Source organism: Zootoca vivipara, chromosome 11 (assembly GCF_965207765.1).
Source record: "Zootoca vivipara chromosome 11, rZooViv2.hap1.1, whole genome shotgun sequence".
In the NCBI taxonomy this organism is placed as follows: domain Eukaryota; kingdom Metazoa; phylum Chordata; class Lepidosauria; order Squamata; family Lacertidae; genus Zootoca; species Zootoca vivipara.
Window position 1 is genome coordinate 20,254,575 of NC_142594.1, and position 13,595 is coordinate 20,268,169.

The following is a 13,595-nucleotide window of genomic DNA, read 5'->3' on the forward strand; positions in this document are numbered from 1 at the left end:
ATTATAGACCAATTTCATTATTGAATAATGACTCTAAGCTTTTTGCAGATATAATGTCTAAGAGATTGAAAGAAGTCTTGAATGAAATGATACATAAGGATCAAGCTGGTTTTCTTCCTGGTAGACAGTTAAAGGACAATGTTACACATATAATAGATGTAATAGAGTATCTGGAAACCAAGATAGATAAGCCAGCAGTATTAATGTTTGTGGATGCAGAGAAAGCATTTGATAATATATCTTGGCAGTTCATGAAGAGGAATTTGGAATCGATGGTTGGGAAAGATTCATTCTTGAACGGGATCGAGGCAATATATTCAGAACAAAAAGCAAGATTGATAATCAACAATACATTAACAGAATATTTGGACATCACAAAAGGAACTAGACAGGGATGTCCTTTATCTCCTTTATTATTCATCATGGTCCTGGAAGTGCTATTGAATAGATTAAGAGATCTTTCCGCTATCAGAGGAATTAAAGTCGGTGCAAAACAATTCAAAGTGAAAGCCTTCGCAGATGATTTAGTTTTAACATTAGAAAATCCCAAGGAAAGTGTTGTAGAAGCTATAGAAGAAATTGAGAAATTTGGCCAATTGGCAGGATTTAAATTAAATAGACAGAAAACAAAGGTTATGGCAATGAATATGACGAAAGAGGAAAAACAGGAGTTACAGCTAAAATATGGTTTCGACGTGGCAAAAAAAGTAAAATACCTCGGAATATGGATGACAGCAAAGAATATTAATCTATATAGTGACAATTATGAACCAGTATGGAGAGAAATAAAGAAAGACCTGGAAAGATGGACTAATATGAATATGTCATTCATAGGAAGAATAGCAGCAATAAAGATGAATATATTACCTAAAATGTTATTCTTATTTCAAACTATACCTGTTATGAAGGGTACAAGACAATTCCAAGAATGGCAGAAGATTTTGTCAAGATTTGTCTGGCAGGGGAAAAAGCCTAGAATAAAACATAAAATTTTGGTAGATAGAAAAGAAAGAGGCGGATTCTCTCTACCAGACTTGAGATTTTATTACGAAGCGTCTTGTATGTGTTGGATAAAAGAGTGGATAACTCTAAAGAATACGGACCTGCTAGATCTGGAAGGTTTTAATAATAGATTTGGATGGCATGCATATTTATGTTACGACAAAAAAAAGTCTCATACAGGGTTTACAAACCATGTGATAAGAAGATCTCTGTACGAGGTGTGGGAAAGAAATAAAATGCTGTTAGAGACTAAAAAACCATGGTGGGTTTCACCAGTAGAGGTATTAACAGTCAAGAAAGTAAATATGGAGGGGAGGTGGGCCACGTACGAGGAAATCTTGACAAGGACTGAAAAAGGATGGAGACTAAAACCCTATGAAGAAATTAAAGGAGTTTTAACAGGATGGATACAATACCATCAAATAAATGATGTTCTTAGGGAAGATAGGAAAATAGGTTTTGAGGACAAAAGGTCCAAATTCCAAATAGAAGTGCTAGAAGGCAAAACAACGCTTCTGTCAAAAATGTATGATATGTTGTTAGAGTGGTACACAAAAGATGAGTTGACAAAAGAAGTGATGATTAAATGGGCAAAGGATTTTGGGCATAATATTGAATATGACGCGTGGTTGAAATTATGGAATCAAACCTTAAGATTTACAGCATGTACTGCTTTGAAAGAAAATGTGTATAAGATGATGTATAGATGGTATTTAACACCAGTTAAATTAGCTAAAATGTATAGAATGAGTGACAAAACTTGCTGGAAATGTAAAGAGAGAGACGGTGAATTTTATCATATGTGGTGGACATGCGATAAGGTAAAAAGATTTTGGGAGATGCTTTATAATGAATTGAAAAAGCTGTTTAGATATACTTTTCCAAAAAAACCGGAAGCATTTTTGTTAGGAATAATAGGAGGAGAGATTAGAAAAGAAGATCAAGTACTGTTTATGTATGCAACAACCGCGGCTAGGACATTGTTAGCCCAAAAATGGAAATTACAGGAATTACCAACAATTGAGGAGTGGCAGACAAAAATGATGGATTATGCTGAACTTGCTAGGTTGACTTGCAAGATCCGCGACCAAGGTGAGACGAGGTTTCAAAAAGACTGGAGTAAATATGTGGACTATATGGAGAAAAACTGTAGATCTTTAAAAACACTTGCAGGATTGAAATAAATCCTACGAACTGACTAAAAAAGTCAAAAAGGAACTGCAAAAATGGAGTTAACAAGAAACCCGCATGAAGGGAGGGGGGGAAGTCACAGCTCGGCAGAGCAAGATGTAAGATGAAAATATAAGATGTTTTGTATAAAAGATTGTTTTTTTTTTAATTTGATAAATTGGAAAATGGAATAAAATTTATGTTAAAAAATGATGTCATATCCATACAATTTGCTAAAAGAAAGTTATTAATTGTATGGCATATCAGATGAGCAGCTGGGGCTCTGACTTTAGGGACAGGAACAGTGCACACTGTCATATAGTTTTTGGGCATATGGCAAATAAAATTCTGTGTACCAAGAGTACAGTGGGACACAGGGAACACAGCAAGGTATTTGTCCCGAGGTATTATATTTTTCCTGCATTATATTTCTGAGTAACTCAAAGATAAAGAACTTTGGTGGGCAGGGAAATAGGTGACAGCTAGACAAATCAGAAAAGATCTTGGAAGATTTGGATTTTGTGATGTGATTGAAGTTGTATGTTTTCATTTACACACATTGTATATTTTCAGAGCTATAGGCTCGTGACTAAGTTAGGTCCATTCATTTCAGTGGGTCTGCTCTGACTAAAACTTAGGTGAATACCACCCCATCTCAGCCTTCCCATAGATAATAGAAATATCAATCTTCATTTGTACAAAAAGTATTTGCTACCTAACCTGCAAAAGTGCTGATTTATACGATATTGCTTTCTGATATTAATTTGGCTTTGGTGTTGTTGTTTTTTTAAACCCAACCAATACAATACAAATTACAAATTTGATCATTTCCCTTTTTAAATTAGTAAAAGTACAGAAGGTGCTTTATTTCATTTCATTTTTAAAGCAAAAAATAAAAACCAGGAAAGGTTTCAAGCCACCATAAACTAATGCTGAAGAGCAGGGCTGGATGCAGCTTTGCTATTTGGAAAGGACCTTAATCCACAAAACAAAAATATAACCATGCCACGATCCATTTTTAACATAGTTAGGTGAGGCCCATCATAATATTTAATGTTACATCCTCTCCATCGTCATATGAACTTTAATTTTACAGGAGTTGATGCAGGGTGGAAAGTCCCCTGGGATTAATCACATTTTTTAAAAATGAAGCTTCATTATATCTTTGTTCTTTGTATCTTGGCTTTTGTTAGCGCATTTTTAATTAGGATCTGGTATCTGCAATAAACAGTAAACATAAAGAGCTTTGCAAAAATGTATTAGACTGTTTGTTTTCACACTCTAATGCATATTTGCACAATTTTACCATGAAAAAAGGAAAACATGCTAAGCTCTTGGGCTCTATCCCAAATGTCCTGGAATAGAATCTGGAAATGACTAAGAATGCAGCCACAGCACATCATATTTCAGCAATTAACCTAAGAAAAGAGGTACATTCTCTAGGACTAGACGCATCTCAGAAGTAAAAGCTGCAGGGGAAAGACAGTTTACCTACAAATCTACTTCTAGTTTCCCCCTAGGTTTCATCCATGAAGCAAATACTTAAGAAAGCCACAAAGGATGGGAACTTTTGTTGACTTATCTACAGACAAAAAGAATTATTCAATCCTTAGCCTGAAATATATGTAGTGTATTTACTAGAAAATATTCAGAAGGAGTCACAAAAATGGCCAAGCAGATTGAAACTTTGCCTAAGGGCTGCTGGCTATCCAGTGCTTTCATATTTTATTTTAAATAAGCTAGGAATGTGTAGGATAAATAAAAGTTAGAAAGATCCCACAACAGGACAATAAATATTACAATCGTGTGGACAAATAAACCTGCATAACTTTTAAAAAGATCACTCTAGGAATTGGGATAGTTTCCATAAGACCATAAGGTGCTGGTTTTTTGTTTTAAAGACAAATAACTGAAAATGCTCAGACAGATATACTTTCATATCAGTGCATTCCTATCAAACAGCACCAGAAAAATCTCAAGGTTTAAAATGTGGCTCTTGTGAACACTTGTTATTGATATGACACCTTGATGCTCTTTGAACGTGACACAAAAATCATAAAGTATATAAGCAATTCTAAGGTGTAAAGTGATTTTTTTCTTACAGAGCTAAGCTTTAATGTGTTTCCAAATAAAACACAAGATTAAGTAATTTATTTTGTCATATGATTTATTTATGGGCTGAAACACTGTAAACAACAGATAAAAGATAGAGTCTCAGATGTCAAAGTAAAAGATGAAAATCATTACATTTTATTAGCAGGCAATATATAAAAATGCCAAAATGAACTGTAAAGAGAGGGATAGTGTTATGCTCAGAGGTCCCGCATCTGAGTTGCATTTGTTTTTCCCACCTCCCCTAAAGGGGAATAATAGTCTTGAATTTAATTAAAGTCTATTTTTTTAAGATTGAAGTCATGAAAAAGTTAAAAGACTCAATCACAAAGAAGAATAACTGCAAGGGTCTTGGGGAAATTGAAGTGATGAACTCTCTGATATTTTATTTCCTCTTGACTATTTGGAGGAGGATCAGAAGAGTTGGCTACGAATTGTTAAGGCGAGGGTTTTTAGAAACCTATTAATTTTGCATTAACTTACACAAATGTTAGTTGTAATAATTGCAATAAACTTTAGAGGGCGTTATTGGTGAGCTTATTTCCCTTAACCCTTTTAAGTTTCCCCTCTTTGGCCTTTGGTTAGGTTCACTGTAGCTTGCTAGCTTAATGCTTAGCTGCACCCTATCACTCCTTACCAATTGCACCTCATTATGGTTGTGCTTATTTAGAAAAACTTGAAAAAAGCCTAACAAATTTGTCAGCACAAGAGGCTTCTAGCTCTCCCTCAATTAACAGACCTAAATTAATACACTCAGTCCTCCTCTTCAGCCTGCATCTTCCAGTGCCATCTATATTTTGACAGTGTAATAGTCCATAATTCCTTATACCGACCTAAAATAGCACTTAAAGCCTATCTATCTTAACCTCTTATCTGTGCAAAATAGATCCCTGTTCTCAGTTTGTCCTCTTGAGTTTCTCATCCATCCTCTTGACTTCTTGATTGTGACATGCATCATATTACTTAAGGATGAGCCATTTTCAACATGAGATGGGGGTGTAAGCAATGAGGGGTGCCGCCACCACCACCCAACCATACATGCATGGGTCATTTCTAATTTCAAATCTTACAAGGAATGTGGGTTGCTTGGAATGGTAATGGTAAGAGGAAGAAGAAGAAGAAGAAGAAGAAGAAGAAGAAGAAGAAGAAGAAGAAGAAGAAGAAGAAGAAGAAGAAGAAGAAGAAGAAGAAGAAGAAGAAGAGTAGTAGTAGTTTGGATTTGATATCCCGCTTTATCACTACCCTAAGGAGTCTCAAAGCAACTAACAATCTCCTTTCCCCTCCTCCCCCACAACAGACACCCTGTGAGGTGGGTGGGGCTGAGAGACTTCAGAGAAGTGTGACTAGCCCAAGGTCACCCAGCAGCTGCATGTGGAGGAGCGGAGACGCGAACCCAGTTCCCCATATTACAAGTCTACCGCTCTTAACCACTACACCACGCTGGTGTAGTAAGGTTGCTCTCTTTCACCTAAAGTGGTTGGCAATGGTTTCACCTAGCAAACCACCTCTCCAGCTGCCTCTGGCCTCACAGGTACATGCATCAAGGTACAGGTACAGTACAGCTATTGCTCAGATAATATACCGTAAACCTTGAATGAGTCATGTTTCGTGTTGGTAAATAGATTAGGGTTTTGTAGTGCAGCAGTTTCTAGACATTCAACTGTAATGCAATCAGTTGTCTCTTAGTTTGCACTTAATTCATACAAAAATGCTTTCTCTTATCGGCTTCCAGGTGCTGCTAGTTCCCAAGGCCACACATTTCAGGTACCCATTTTTATGACTCAGGTTAAAATCCTGGGCATTCGTGTTTGCATGGGCAGCCCATTGAAATCAATGAGCTGTACTTCTGAATATGAAACATGGCTGGAATTGGGCTGGCAGAGATTAATCTCCATGTTTGAGATTAGGTGGAAAGTAAAGGAACAGAAGTATGCATGGCCATGTAGGTAAATGAGCCACAAGATGCATTTAATGGAGTTCCGCAAGAAACCTTGATTGTGAAGGTAAAAGCCAGCATCCATCAGTAAAAATGGCAAAACGTCCCCTTTGGTGCCTTAAAAGACTAATGAATGCATTTGTTTGTGCCATAGAATCATAGAATTGTAAAGTTGGAATGGACCCTGAGGGTCATCTAGTCCAACCCCCTGCAATGCAGGAATCTCAGCCAAAGCATCCATGGCAGATGGCCATCCAACCTCTGCTTTAAAAAAAACCTCCAAGGAAGGAGAGTCCACAACCTTCTGAGGGAGACTGTCCTACTGCTGAACAGTTCTTACTGTCAGAAAGTTCTTCTTGATGTTTACTCATAATCGCCTTTATTGTAACATGAGTCCATTGGTTCTGGTCCTACCCTCTGGAGCAAGAGAAAACAAGTTTGTTGCCTCTTCCATGTGACAGCCCTTTAGATAGTTGAAGATGGCTACCATATCTCCTCTCAGTCTCCTCTTATCCAGGCTAAACATACCCAGCTCCCTCAACTGTTCTTCATAAGGCTTGGTTTCCAGACCTATTCTCACCCTGGTGTCCGTTCTCTGCACACATTCCAGCTCAAATTTGCTTTATCAAATTCTTTAGTCAGGGATACCAGCATTACTCTAGTCATTGTTTTTTGATCATCTTTTCAGATTGTGTATATTAGTAAGTTTTCATTAGCTTTCAAGGTACTTTTGCCTCAGCTGGCATAGTATAAGCACGCTCTATATATGGTCTTTTATAGTCTTACATCTTAACACTTTCAAATGAAACTGTCTGAATCTTCTTATGCAGTGTGATTTACAATTTTCTTGATCCAGACTTCAGTGAAAGAGCTGTGTGTTGAATGATGACAAGACTGGGCCCTAAGGCAATGGCTCTGAAAAAGGAAGGGATGGAACTGACTGAATTTTAAAGAATTTTTTTTCCATGGGCCAAACAGTATTCCACAGCCAGACAACTAGATAACATAACTAAGGGGGAATAACTTTACCCCTTCACCAGGATCTATTTGTATGCTTGAAAATAGCTACACCTTTTTATATTAGTTTAATACAAAAATAATCCTAGTTAATTCCAGTTATTGGTTTAGGTGGGAGGTTTGCCAGATCCTCATTTATAATCTAAATTTGCTGTCAAAAGTTCACCCTAGATTTTAGCAGCTGCCCACTAATAAAATAATTTTGGACTGAAAATGTAGCTTGAAATGGTGAAATTTCATAAGCACTAAAATAAAATTTGCATGTAATTCTGATGCACTTGCTATTTGAAATGGTTAAAGTATAAATAACTTTGCTTGTTGCTTTATGCATTGAAAGTTGGAAACACATGGGCTCTTCCTTTCACTCCTGAAAAGTGCAGACTTCTAGAAACAGAGCAAGTTTTCCTTTTTCAGTCTTCTCCTTGCTCAACCAGTTGCACCGGTTTCACTGATATACAGAAGAGTAAAGTGCAGTGGTGTGTAACTGAAAGTAAGTGCAAATGGTGAGTGAATTATCAGTACCTGTACTAAAGGAGAAGCTGCATGGGCACACTAGCAGAGGCAATTCTGCGCAGCCCAGACCTCACTGCCACCTTACCACACCCAGTAAACATGAGTACTATAATGCCCCTGCTGGGAGGCTGTTGCTACTCCAGCAACCTCCAAATTTGAGAGGACTTTCAGTCATTGGAATGATAAAGGAAAGATTCTGGAGTTTGAGTCATAACAAGATTACTACTCAGGTTTCCAGTTTAAGTCAAGTATTTATTCTCTCTTCTCTTTATTCTCCAATAATGCCACCACACTCATATCATTTTGGCTACATAGCATAGTTAATTAGTTATGGCATCACTTTTATCCAATTAATCCACGAAGAAATGCCATCACTCGCAATTGGCTTCATTTGTTCCACAGCCAATGATGCTGTCCTGACCACTTTAACCCCTTTCAGGCTCTCTCCTCATGTACTGTGAGTCTGTACAACCACAATCATACTCCCCACTCAGCACACATCTTTTGTAAGATGTATTGACTAAGTAATCCAAGACAGAAAGAGAAATAGTAATGGGGGTAGAAAATGCAAAGAAGCAGTAGCAGGGGAATCAATGACACTAAACAGGAGAAAAAGGCAGATAGTTATGTAACCAAAGTCTTATGTTCCCCCTCTCCTATAGCACTAGACCAGTCAAATACAGTGGTACCTCATGTTGTGAACGGGATCCGTTCCAGCGGCCCATTCGCAACATGAAAAGGCCGCAACATGAAGCGCCGCATCTGCACACACGTGTGATGCAATGCAGTGCCTCTGCTCATGTGCAAAGTGCAATTTAGCACTTCTGCGCATGCATGCAGGTTAAGGACACACCGAACCCGAAGTAACCCGTTCCGGGACTTCCAGGTTCGGCGCATCCGTAACCTGAAAAGATGCAACATGAAGCGGACGTATCATGAGGTATGACTGTATTAGACCTTTCAGCTAATTTTGGGGTGGGGTGTTGGGGGGCTCTGAAACAAGGACATTGGAGGCCCTGAAATGGGTGGATGGGGAAAGAAATGGTTGGGAGGTGGATGCTTTTTTTAAAAAAAAAAGGATAAAAGTTTGACTATAAGGTCTGCAGCCCAGTATTATTTCTCTCACACACACATCCCCTTTACATATGTCGAAGGCGATTTACAGACATACCATAAAACAATCTTCCCTGGTATTCCAAATTAATTACTGGCAGATTATTTGTTCTTATCCTGTTGATTTTAATTAGGCCCTGATTTGCATGGCACTAGCTCCACAGAGCTTAGCTTCAGGTGCATCTGCAGTTCTTTCAGCGCCACATCACAAAACGTGGCATTGCTGCTATGCTAGGATCACAGTCTAATGCATATGCACACAAACATACCATCTCTGTTTAACACAGAAAAATAAAATGAAAAAATAATCATGAAAACATGCAGCAGTTTTTGAAAACATTTGAATATTTATTAAGAGATACATTGGAAAGACTGGGAATAGAGCTGTTTCCTTCTGAATTTGATCCTCTGTTTGCCAAATGTTTAAATTATATGTTTTCTTAGTGCTAAGGAAACCAGCTTGGCTTTATCTTCTATTTGAATTTCTCTGTGTTAAATTCATACTCCCCCACCCCACCCTTGTGACTGTGTCAGCAGCAATGTGTAGAGCTCTGGAAAAGAAACAGAGCTGTATACTAGAAAAAAGCAATGCATTCATCCAGAAGATATGTTGTATCTGGTGTATACACCACGACAAAACCAGAATACTGAGAGCTCCTAGTGTGCTACTTGTGTTGGACTTTCAGTGTTGTGGCTCCTTTAACATAGGGTTCATTGCAGTTTGACAAAAGGTATGCTCCAGAAATCTACTCTTTTACATCAGGGGTGGGGAACTGATCTCTCCCTACCCCCCACAGGTCACGTTTGTCAGGTGGAGTGGGGTGCCTGCCTGTCAGTCACCTGATGTTACAATGACACTAGGTGACACATTTTCACCCTGTGTAGTGCACAGCATTGTGAAGCCCCAACTATCAGCTGATTGTCAAGCCTTTGAAGTGCTGCACATAGCTCTCTGTTGCTTCTCCTGCCTATTGAGAAAGACTTTCAGGTTTTGTAATGTTGCACACCAGCCCAGTGTCCAGTGTGAATTTGCAGGGGTTCCAGGCGCTTACACACGGTTTGTGTTTCCTTTTGGAAGGAGGCACAGCAAAGACTGGTATTTTTTATGATATATGGTTTATTTACACATATATTCAACCTGAGCCTACGATGGAGGGGTTCACACCATTAACATCCCAAAAGGATATTGTTTCTCCCAAGCTGTTTGGATTCAGACAAAAATCAAACGTTGCTCTTACTTTCCAGCTTGCTGCTTTCCCCTCTACCTCACATCACTGCAACCTTTAACTCTAAATTTTGGCTTTTCCCTTCTAACTAACCATGAGCTGGGGGAGGGGCCTCACCCGTTTGCCATTTTACACAGAGCCCCTTTCCTTTGTTCCCCTTAATGGACCATCACCCAGGTGATCATCTCATCAGGAAGCTAGCCTAGTTTATATTTTAACTCTTGCTGGATCCAGGGATTAGAAGGGTCCTGGCATACAGCCTACTGCCCAAACTCATAACCTTATATAAAGGTAACAGGATTCTCCAGCTGTCATAGCCAGAATAAGACATAGAGGAATGTTAGCCATTTTTAAAGTCTAAAACTATTGCATCCAGGGTCTGGTTATGTCTAGTGATTTCTTAATGACTGCTGCAAAACAGAGAACATATTGAAAACCTAAGGGTATTGTTGTTGCGAGAATCCTTCTGCCCAGACAGAGATATATTATAAGCATAATATCATAGGAGCACTCATCATCCTTGGAAATAGATCTTGAAAGCATATTAAAGCACTATACCCTTCACTCATCAGCATCAGCATCAGTTTAAATAAAACTAGAAGAAAGCAAGAATGTTACTGACTAGGAAAAAATATCACTTAAGATACTCTCACTTCAATATTATTTCAAACGGAATTTATTATTGACCCCTATGACACAAGACAAGCTAACAAAATGGAAATATATTAGCAGCCAAAATGATGGGTTGAAATTTTGGGGGGTGGATAATGATTAATAGGCCTAAATTGCAGAAGTATAATTAATGCATTGGAGGCATGAGTTTGGTTATAACAGGAACAGCTGTATTAAGAAGATGTAGGAGAAAACATTTTATTTTGTTGCATGATATATGTAGGCACTCATCATACATCCTCAATAGCTGTAAGCCAATGTGGATAGTCACAGGAATTGGTTATTTTTGTAGTGAATTTCATATCCTTCAGTTGTATCACTCAGAACAACTCACTGTAGAGTTAGGAGCATCTGGCTATCTATATCAACGGTATTCACCAGTGGCCAATTCTCTGAAGAGTGAAAACTCACCACATACATGCACACTGATGTACAGCCAAGAATTTGTTAGGCAATTGTCACAGACACATTTAGATTCCAACCACAACAGGTCCCCCCCCCATCTATTGTACATGTGTTTGTGTGATATACATTGCACCAAAACTGATAAAAATGCTCTTTCCACCCACAAGTTAAAATGCTGGGAGATTTTTATTTGCTCATATACTAAAGGAATAATAGAGATAATCCGATGAGGAGGAAATAAGAGGGGCTTGTAGTGGAGATTCAATGCTCTATTACTTAAGGATAAAGAATTTCTAATAGCCATTAAAATAAAACCCAAGAAGCATATAAATTTTAATTTCGGCTTTGTATCATACCATAATGTATTGGGAGCTTTTATAGTGACTTTCAGAAGCTGGGTTTTTAGGAAATGCCTAGGGCAAGAAAAACCGGAGCTATTAAGAAAGCTAACAATAAAAAAATTAGAACATCAAAATTCCACAGTAAAAAGCTTATGCAGAAGCATTATACATTAAGGTGCTATTGAATAATATTGCTGTTAAAGGAGCCAATTATTTTTATGGAACAAATAAATTTTTCTATGATAATTCAAATAAAACTGGTAAATGGTTAACAGCCTTAATAAAAGGAGAAGAAGAATGTCAACATAACAACAATTTATACAAAATGAGTGGTGATAATGAACAATGAGGACGAGATAAGCAATGGCTCCAAAGGGTACGGTTAGCCTAAATAAATCCAACACTCGGGTTACGGAAGGTTTGGGGGGCCAGCAGTCAAACATTAAGAACAGGAATGATTCCAGAATCCTCCTCCTGATTCTTCCTCTCCCTGGACTTTGGCGTTCTGAAATACCAAATCTTGCCTTTGAAGTGGAATCTATACATTAAGGAATTATCCATTTTAAACAAATTTGGTACAGAACACTATGTATGAGCAGTTTGCATTACTTTCCATTGTTTCATGTCTCCCTCCCCCACACGCCAAGTGAAGAAAACACTTGCACAAAGCAATCACCATGTGATTGTATGTATGCATATCACCAGGTTTCTTTAAATGATGTACACCTCAAGTTTTGTACGCTGTTGTTAAAGGATAGCCCACATGAAAAGCAGGTTTTATGTCATTGTACATATGGTGGGGGATTTTAATCAAATGTACAGGATTCTGCACAAAGAGAATCTAGACTCATAGCCACATGAAAATTGCAGCATTTTATCATGCACATGTGTGCATTGGTAATGCAGAGTGAAGGAAAGATAGAAGTAATCTTATCGAACTGAAAGCTCCAGTTTTTGAATTAATTTAGAAATTCCCCTACTTAAGGTAAGAATTCAGGAGGAATAGAATGCAGAGCAGAGTAGACTAGATGAAAAATATGAAATGGAAGTGAGGGAAGAGATTCCTCTCGTGACCTCAAGCAGCTTCTTAGGCATAGGCCCCACTGAAATCACCACCTTCTCCCAAATGCCCTGACCCAAGTACAGTATTACATTCTTTTGAGGCCATTGTTTCTCCTCTTAAGATCCTTAAGTCCTGTTATCTTTGGAAGTGAGGTGGGTGATACCCAGAGATAGGGCCTTCTCAGTGGTGGCACCTTGGGCTCTGGAATGCCCTCTCTTGGATGTTTTTCTGATGTCAATCCTTTTTAATGCCCAGTGAAGCAGGGCCTGACCATGACATTTTGTTGTCTGAGACAAAGGACGAGGTCACTCACTCAATCTTTCAAGCATCATTCCACATATAGAATCCAACTTGAATAGCAATTGAATCTTACACCAACTAGTGGTGAGACAATATCATCCATTTTACCTGAGGGCAACAGCCTAGCTGAGAGGACTCTGATGATAGGTTGCCCTGCAGCATCTGCTACCTGAGACACTTGCCTCATTTTGCCTGATGGTGGGGCCAGTTTGCTGAAAGGTCTTTTTAAAAATATGCCCAGTAGTTTAGATGATTTTAGAGCCCTATCCAAGATTTGCAGGCTTCACTGAGGAGGGGATTTCAACACAAAGCAAGCAAAAGATGACATTTTAGGACCATGTGCTCACCCCTCAGCTTAGCTTCAGAGCCCAGTTTGGAACTTCAGATTGGGCCCCTATTTGATTCAGATAGCTGGGTTGGGGGCTGCCTCAGACCCCAAATCCCAAGCAATATCTGGAAAATTGAAGTTTCAGCTATGCCATTGCCTTGTACTGTATTGGGAAACCAAAATTTCCACGACTCTTTCTTTCTTTCTTTTTTTACATGGGTGCATGAAAATGGCAGACATAGCAGTCCTCCGAGAGGGGATTAACCCCAACAAATTTCAGGCAGGCAGAACCAGGGGTTCAGGATTGTGATAGGCTTCTGGTTCCTCTAATTCCCCTCACCAGGGGTAGAAAAACCTCAACAGTCACTTAGTAAAAGGAGCCTAAATTTATTCCTGT